The sequence below is a fragment of the Acomys minous genome (assembly GCF_964271855.1).
Source record: "Acomys minous genome assembly, chromosome: 20".
In the NCBI taxonomy this organism is placed as follows: Eukaryota; Metazoa; Chordata; class Mammalia; order Rodentia; family Muridae; genus Acomys; species Acomys minous.
The window spans coordinates 14,214,925-14,224,413 of NC_140502.1; the positions used below are offsets into that span (position 1 = coordinate 14,214,925).

Here is a 9,489-nt window from a genome sequence, read left to right on the forward strand (position 1 = left end):
AAGGCTATCTCCTGAGAAATGGCTTTTCACCTCAAGGAAATACACCTTGTTACATAGATGATGTATACACACACTGTGTACACACACACACACACACACACACACACACAAATATATACATCTATAATAGGGTCTTATGACCTCTTCTGGTATGCAGATATCCATGCAATTACAGCATTCATAAACATAAAAAAATATCTAAACATATTTTTGTAAAGAGTTCGGGGGAACAGAACATTTCTGGGAGACCCAGCACGACATACTAGGCTCTGCCACTGTCTCTAGACACTAAAGAGGTGAGGCATGTTGGGATTTAACACAGACACATTGGGAAGGCTGAGCCCAAGAATGGAAACCCATCCTCTGGGTATCAACATACTAGTTTTAAATTTTCAGTGTGTGTGTGTGTGTGTGTGTGTGTGTGTGTGTGTGTGTGTGTGTACACTTAAGTGTTTATATCATTCATCAATTTAGCAAGGTGTATTTGCTTCAGGGGAAAAGTTTTTCAGGTTATAGCCTTTCTTTCTTTAGTTCTGTGCTTGTTTGAGATCTGTTTTCAAGGCTTTGCTGTTCTTCAAAATCATAGTGACTTCAGTCTCAGGACAATGAATGGCGATTTGCACTTGCCATTTGGAGGGCTGTTTAGTGAGACCCTGTTTCAGGAAGCCTAACACTTGTCAGGTGATGGTGGTGGAAGCCTTTAATCCCAGCCCTGAAGATGAAGAGTCAGAGAAATCTCTGTGAGTTTGAGGCGAGCCTGGTCTACAGAGCTAATTCTAGGACATCCAGAATTATACAGAGAGATCCTCTGTTTTAAAAATGAAAAAGCCCAATCAAACAAACAAAAAATGTTGTTTTGGGTGACATGTCCAGAGCATACAGCACTGTAAGAAGACCCTGATTTGGATACCAGCATCCACATGGTGGCTCACAGTTGCTTTTAATTTCAATCCCAGGGAATCCTATGCCCTCTGTGGGCACCAGAAGACAGGACACATACAGAGACTCAGATGCACATAGAAAACAGCAGCTGGAGTAGCTATCAGAGACTGAGGTGAATCATCACGGGCTTCAGTTTTCCCAAATAAAAGATCTCTTGGGGCCCCTGTGGCAGGTCCTCACCACCTCAGTAACAGCTGCCCTGTGTCCACAGGCTGTGGGGGAAGCATTCTGAAGTCCACCATCATGACTGTCTTTGGGATATTAGTTGCCATTGCCATAGTCTGTGCCAAAGGATCCTCCCATGGCTGTGTTCAAGGCTGCAGAGGCAGTCCCCTGCAACTTCCTGCTGCCTGTGGCTGAGTTCATGGGAGACAGGACTGTGGGAAACCAGATTACAGATTCTGGAAACAAACATTATCGGGCACCTGTCCATCTACTTGATATGTGGAGAAATACTTATGTGTCTGTCTGAGTGTGTGTACAGATGTATGTACATATGTATGTACATATGTATGTATGTATGTATGTATGTATGTATGTATGCTTGTGGGTTTTTAAAAATACAGTCTCGTCTCATGTACGGCTGTCTGTCCTGGAACACTGTATGTAGACCAATTCTGCTTGGAATACACAGAGATTCCTCAGCATCTGCCTCTCAAGTCTCAGATTAGAAGTGAGTTCAAGGCCAGCCAGGTCTACATAGTGACTACATGACAGCCGGCGCTACACAGTGAAACCCTATCTCATAAAAACGAAAACAAACAAACAAACAAAACAAGAAGTGAGCCCTGCAGGGCCTGGCTGTCAGGGTTAATTTAGGAACAGGGTAGCATGTAACAAGCTGGCTTCAAACATTCAGTGTTGGTGAAGCTGGCCTCAAGCTAGTTCTTCTAACTCCACCTGCTGGATATTGGGTTTCCAGGCTGACACCACTATGCCTCATTTTGTATCTTTGTTTTAATTCTTGTTGGGGCTCAGGTGAGTTGTATTTGAGTGGCTCCCACTTTTACTGTATGAAGTAACACCTGGAGTCCTAGGTATTTATTTCACGTTGAAAAACAGAATTTTTTGGCTTAGAGTGTTTTTTTTTTTTGGTTCACCATGTCATGAGCTGCCTAAATTCATTTTTTCTTTTCTTTCCTTCTTTTTCCCCCCTGAGGCATGGTCTCTGTATGTAGCTGTGGCTGTCCTGCAACTTAATTTGTAGACACTTTCTCTTTACTATGTTTTAACTGATAAATAAAATCTTCGACAGTGTGTGTGTGTCTGTGTGTATGTGTAGAGCTGTGAGTGGCAGTGCTGCTGTGTACATAAGGATAGCTAGCCTGGGAGTTGTCAGTTCTTTGCCCTCCACCTCTGATGTCTAGAAGTGCTTGGGTCACACATGGATTCACACATTGTATCCATGTGTATATTGGTTCTGAGGACCCTCCAACATTGTGACTTTTCCCAGTTCCCTCTTAGTGTTTTATTTTACAAATTAATTGTATTTGTACAATTTAATGTGTGTGTGCGCGGAGTTCGATTTCAAGTGTTCCTGGAGATCAGAAAAGTGTAAGGGGTCCCTGAGTCAGAAGTCTTAGGTGCTGAGAACCACTAGAGATTCGTTTCCAAGAGCAGAATATGATCTATACTGGGGCCCTTGGAGCTAAATGTTGTGAACAGGTTCATGTGTGAGCTGGGGACAGAACTGAGGTCCTCTGTAAGAGCAGCCAGGGCTCTTAGCCGCAGAGCCATCTCTACAGTCCCATGAAATATTTAATGTATCTTAAAAATATATTTAGCCAGGTGATAGTGGCACAAGCCTTTAATCCCAGCACTTGGGAGGGAGAAGCAGGCAAACCTCTCAGGTTGAGGCCAGATTGGTCTACAAAGTGAGTCCAGGACACAGAGAAACACTGTCTCAAACAACCAAAAAAAAAAAAAAAAGGACATGTATCACCACTATTTGTCTCCTCTCTCTCTCTCTCTCTCTCTCTCTCTCTCTCTCTCTCTCTCTCTCTCTCTCACACACACACACACACACACACACACATTCTCTCTGGCACTCTTCTTTCTTTTTTTGTTTTTTCTTTTTCTTTTTTGATGTGGGTGAGACAGAGTCTCTCTCTCTTTTTCTTTTTTTTCCCCCAAAACAGGGTTTCTCTGTGTAATCTGTCCTGAACTCGGTTTGTAGACCAGGTTGGCCTTGAACTCCCATATATTCACCTACCTCTGCTGGGATTAAAGGCATGCACCACCACATGTATGTCTGCTGCCTGAGTGAGAAACAAGCTCTAAAGCAGTGAGCTCTACTTCCAGAATTACTGAATTTTAGATAAAACCCCAACTCAGCCTAGAATTAGAACTTGCTGCCTTTTATCCCAGCCCTAGGGAGGTAGAGGTTGATGGATCTCTGTGAGTTCAAGGCCAGCAAGGTCTGCAAAGTGACTTCAAGAACAGCCAAGATACAGAAGAACCTTGCTGGAAAAAATGAAAAAACTAGCTCTGTGAGTTTGAAACCAGCCTCCTCTACCTAGCAAGTTCAGAACAGTGAAGGCTACACAGAGAAACCCTGTCTTGACAAACAAAACAAAACAAAACAAACCCACAATAACAAAACAAATAAAAACCAATTGCAAAAAACCCACCAAGCCAAAACTGGTTCTGTAGAGTTTGCAATGGAATAGATTTATCCTCCTGGATTAGGGAGGGTTTGGGGAGTGGCCTGTTGATGGAGAAGATAAATTGCCAAGTCCTGGAAGAAGGAGCTCACAGTCTCTGAGGATCCAGAGCGCACATCCCATCCAGGAACAAACTACAGGGAGACAGGATGCCCCGTGAGTAAAGGTGAGGAGCCAGAATTGGGGTGCAGATGGCTGTGGCTGAGACAAAGACATGAGGTGATCACCTTCTCTTGGGGTTCCAAGCTACGTCCCATGGGGGCCACACATTTCTTTTTCCCTACCCTTGGTGACATCTGGTAGTGTGTTGTAATTTTCTGCTTCTTTTTCCTACTGAGTCTAGAGCCCATGGTGTCGCCTGTGTAAGGAGGGTTCCACGGCTGAGCCATGCTCCAGCTCTCTGCTCAATATTTTAATTAATACCTGTATGTGTTTGCGAGTGTGGGATTTTTGAGTGTTCCCAGAGACCTGAAGAGGGTGAGGGGTTCCTGAGGTCCTCTGTAAGAGCAGCCAGGGCTCTGAGGCACAGAGTCATCTCTACAGTCCCATGAAATATTTAATGTACCCTTAAACATATATTTAGCCAGGTGGTAGTGGCACATGCCTTTAATCTCAGCACTTGAGAGGCAGAAGCAGGCAAATCTCTTGGGTTTGAGGCCAGATTGGTCTACATAGTGAGACCAGGACAAAGAGAAACCCTGTCTCCAAACAAACAAAAACAAACAAACAAACAAAATAAAATCGTGTGTCACCATCACTTATCTCCTCTTTCAATCTCTCTCTCACATTCTCCCTCCCTCCCTCTCTTTTTTCTTTCTTTCTCTTTTTTGGTGTAGGTGAGACAGAATCTCCCTCCATCCCTCTCCCTCTCTCTCTCTCTCTCTCTCTCTCTCTCTCTCTCTCTCTCTCTCTCTCATGTTTTTTGAGATAGCGTTTCTCCTTGTAATCTATCCTGGACTTGCTTTGTAGATCAGGCTGAGTTTGAACTGACATAAATCCACCTGCCTCTGCCTCCAAGTGCTGAGATTAAAAACGTGCACCACCACACCCGGCTTGGGACAGAGTCTCTATGTAGCCCTGCGTGCCGTGGAATATCCTTAGTAGACCAGTTTGGCCTCAACATCTGAGAGATTCACCTGCTTCTGCTTCCTGAGTGCTGGCATTAACCATTCGTGTCACAATGCTCTGCCCATTTTCTAGAGGACTGTGTGAAAGCAGATTTCAAATTCTGGAAACATATATTATCTGGGCACCTGTCCCTCTACTTGATATGTGGATAAATACATATGTATCTGCTTGTGTGTACATATGTATGTAAGTATGTATGCTTGTGTGTGTGTGTTTTAAAATAGAGTCTCATGTAGCGCTGTCTCTCCTCGAACTCTGTATGTAGACCAATCCTGCTTGGAATACACAGATTCCTCTGCATCTGCCTCTCAAGTGCTGGCATTAGAAGCGTGCCCTACAGTGCCTGGCTGTCAGGGTTAATTTAGAAACAGGATAGCATGTAGCAGGCTGGCTTCAAACATTCAGTGATGGTGAAGCTGGCCTCAAACTATTGGGATTCCAGGTTGACACCACCGTGCTTTTTTTTTGGTAACATTGTTTTAACTCTTGTTGGGGGCTCAGGTGAGCTGTATTTTAGTGGCTTCTGATTTTGCTGTATGAAGTAACACCTGGAGTCCTAGGTATTGACTTCACCTTGAAAAATAGATTCTTTTGGCCTAAGAGTGTTTTTCTGGGTTAAGTATGTCATGACCTTCTTAAATTCATTTTTTTTACTTTTTTTACTTTTTTTCTTTCTTATTCCCCTGAGGCATGGTCTGTGTTTGTAGCCGTGGCTGTCCTGGAACTCAATTTGCTGAGATTAAAGTAGTGTGCTATCATAAAACTCAGCTTTTTTATTTTTTAAATTTATTGAAAAAATTTTAAATGTTCACAACTTAAAAAATAAAGATTTCCTTATTAAGTATACAGGGTTCTGCCTGCAAATACACATGCCGGGCAGAAGAGGGCACCAGATAACTTTATTGATGAATGTGAGCCACACCGTAGTTGCTGAGAATTGAACTCAGGACCTATGGAAGAGTAGCCAGTGATCTTAACCTCTGAGCCATCTCCCCAGCATTTTTTGTATTTTCTTTAATAATTCAACCCAACAAAAAGAAACTCATGTTTTGGGGAAATAGAATTTAAGGATAAAATGCTGCCTACTGTATTGTTTATAAATAAACACCCTTTGTACAGATGAAAACCAAAACCAAAACCAAAAACGAATGAAAATATTCTTGTCTCCTCTGTGAAAAGGAAAGCCAGTGCAAGATGAAGGATTCTGGACCATAATCAGTCTTGAGCAACACTTGGCACTGCAAGATGTCTTCTATGGAAACATGTTCCCAAACCTACAGGAAATCCAGCAACTGGCCTCCAGACTCCAGTTAAAGGACATGGTAGTGGAGGTTGGTGCCTGGGTGTGTCTCAGGGTAGTCAGCTAGCCCAGGGCCTCCTGTGGGCTTTCCTTTCTTCTAGTCATTTAAAGTTGTAAATATAGCTGAGCATGGTGGGACATGCCTTTAATCCCAGCACTCAGAAGGCAGAGGCAGGTGGATATTTGTGAGTGCGAGGCCAGCCAGGTCTACCGACTCCAGGACAGCCAAGGCTAACACAGAGAGACCCTGTCTTAAAAAAACAAAAAAAATGTTGTAAATTTTTCATGTGTACATGTGCATCCTTTCTCTCTATGTGCACCATGTGCACGCCTGGTTCCCAGAAGGCTAGAAGAGGTTGTCCTATCCCATGGAGGCCGAGGTACAGGTGGTGGATGCTGGGAATAGAACCTGGGTCCTCTGCAAGGTCAGCAAGTGCTCTTAACCACTAAGCCATCTCTCCAGTTCCACCCCCTTTCCATTTCATGAGAGAGCATCTCACAGATCTAAGGCTAGTCTTTATTTATTTGTTTTTTGAGGTAGGGATTCTCTGTGCAGCATGGCTGTCCTAGAACTCACTCTGTAGGCTAGGCTGGCCTGGAACCCACAGAAATGTGCTTGCCTCTGCCTCACGAGGGCTAGGATTAAAAGCATGTGCCAATGTCAACCAGCTATAAGGCCTGTTTTGATCTCAGGTTCTTCCTGTTGTCACCTCCCAAAGTGCTGCGTTACAGGCATATGCCCATGTTTCACTGTCAATAATGCATTGATATGACTGTATTATGGATGTAGGGTCTCACTGTGTAGCCTTGGATGGCCTGGAACTTGCTATGTAGGTCAGGCTGGCTTGTGCCTTTGCCTCCTGAGTGATGGTAGTACACGTGGCTGCACTTTAAAAAAAATAATTCCTGTTTGTTGAACATGGCATTGTTAAGGAATGGATGCTAGAGAAGAACGAGTTTTTTCTTTTCTTTTTTAAAAAGATGTAGTTATTTATTATGTATGCAGTGTTTCACCTGCATGTACACCTGCAGGCCAGAAGAGGGCCCCGGATCTCATTATAGATGGTTGTGAGCCACCATGTGGTTGCTGGGAATTGAACTCAGGACCTCTGGAAGAGCTCACAGTGCTCCTAACCTCTGAACCATTTCTCTAGCTCCTGAGTTGTTTATTTGCTTACCCACCAACTTTATTCAGATACACTAAGGCTCCCTAGAGGATTACACATACCAGCTGTGCAGTGTGAAGGCAAACCTGACTTGAGGCCAAGAGGGCTCAGTGAGACTCTTTGTTTCTCTCTCTCTCTCTTCTTCCTTCCTTCCTTCTTTTACTTTGTTTTATTCTTTCTTGTTCTGTTCCTTGCACACTGTGTTTTTCTATCTATCCCTGATGGCCTTGGGACTCACTCTGTAGACCAGTCTGGCTTTGAACTCAGGGATCTCCCTGTTTCTGCCTCCTGAATCCATGCTCCACTATGGACTGGCTAGGGCCCTTTCTTAGAGGAGTTGGTTCCTGTATTCTCCTGTGTTGTACTGATAAAACAAAGCACGTGGGAGTAGGTCTTTTTTCTTTTTACTGTTTATTTATTTTCTATTGTTTTATTTGAGACAGAGTCATATTTAGTCTAGGCTAGCCTCACACTTGCATAGCTGAAGATGGCCTTGAACTCCTGTCTCTTCTGCCTCTATTTCCCATGAACTGGGCTACTGGAGTAGGCCACCACACAGGGCTCAGAATATTGTCCTTGACAGTCCAGAGCCATCTTTTCTTACTGTCTTGTGATCTAGGGTGGGAGCACCCTGTCTGCTCCAGCCACTGATAAAGTCTCAAATCTTCTACCTCAGGGACCAAGGACAGGGAGGCTGAGAGAGCATATTAAATATCTGTGAGAGATTAGTAACCTGTTTTCTCACCTGAGGATGGTACATTTCTCCTCTGGACTAATCACTTTATTATCCAACTCTCTGGCTAAAGGTGATGGGGTTAGTTGATGGCCTTGAATTTCAAAAAGTCCTAGGTTCTATCCCTGGCAGACTATACTGGCCCTGTCTCAAAAACTGAGCCGAATATAAATGTCTGGGGCTGGGGAGGTGGTTCAGTGGTTAAGGGCAATGACTGTTCCTGTGATGGCAAGAGTTCAATGCCAAGCACTGGCCTGGTGGCTCAAAGCCACCTGTATATCCAGCTACAGATGCCCTAATGTCCCCTTCTACTCTCTATAGGCACTGCAACCAGGTGTATACAAGCATAACCTAAAATAACAATGAACAAATATCTGTGTGACAGCATACATGTTATATATTAGCCCTTGGTAGGCAGAGGCAGACACAACTTTGTGTTAGAGGCCAGCTTGGTCTTCATAGTGAATTCCAGAACAGACAAGTTTACACAGAGAAACCCTTTCTCAAAAATCAAAAACAGGGAGGCAGAAGTAGGCAGATTGCTGTAAGTTTGGGGCTAGCATGGTCTATAAAGTGAGTGCAGGACAATCAAGGCCACACAGAGAGACCCCATCTAGAAAAACCAAAAATAAGAAAAAAAAACCCAAAACAACAAAAAACCAAAACAAAACAAGAGCAAAAACAAAGCCATATAAAAATTAATTATATCTATTAAGTATATAAATTAAAGCTCCTAAATAATTATGAATCATTTCTTTTATTTTCTTTTTTTGGAGGGGAGGGGTGGTTCTCATGACAGAGTTTCCCTGTGTAGCCTTGATTGTCCTGGACTCACTTTGTAGAGCAGGCTAGCTTCGAACTCACAATGATTCACCTGCCTCTACCTCCCAAGTGCTAGGATTAAAGGCATGTGCCACCACTGCCTAGCTTGATGAATAATTTCTTAAAAAGATTAAAACTACCCTTTCTTCTCAGGGATGGTTTAAATGTTATCAAGATCTAGTGATGACAAATATGACAGAAAATCAGAGGACTTCATTTCTGAGAATATTCAAGGAGGCCGCGCAAGTGAGAGGAGCACCCTCCTCACAGACCATGCCAATGATGCGTGCATCATCCAACCAGACCATGACACCAATGCCTGCCTTATCCAACCAGGCCATGACACCGAGGCCTGCATCCTCCAACCAGGCCATGACACCATATGTGCATCCTCCAACCAGGCCATGACACGGAGGCCTGCATCCTCCAACCAGGCCATGACACCGATGCATGCATCATCCAACCAGGCCATGACACCAATGCGTGCATCCTCCAACCAGGCCATGACACTGATGCCTGCATCATCCAACCAGGCCATGACACGGAGGCCTGCATCCTCCAACCAGGCCATGACACCGATGCGTGCATCATCCAACCAGGCCATGACATGGAGGCCTGCATCCTCCAACCAGGCCATGACACGGAGGCCTGCATCATCCAACCAGGCCATGACACAGATGCCTGCATCATCAAACCAGGCCATACCAGTGATGGCGTCATCATCCAAACAGTCCA

At 44.1% G+C, this 9,489-nt stretch overlaps 1 long non-coding RNA gene across 1 annotated transcript; it reads left to right on the forward strand.

The window, feature by feature from the left end:
* Positions 1 to 3,684: 3,684 nt before the first annotated feature.
* LOC311591162 lies at positions 3,685 to 9,104 on the forward strand. The gene is made up of 3 exons (XR_014777024.1): positions 3,685 to 3,761; positions 5,913 to 6,064; positions 8,908 to 9,104. It is a non-coding gene; the product is annotated as an uncharacterized lncRNA (long non-coding RNA).
* Positions 9,105 to 9,489: the final 385 nt, after the last annotated feature.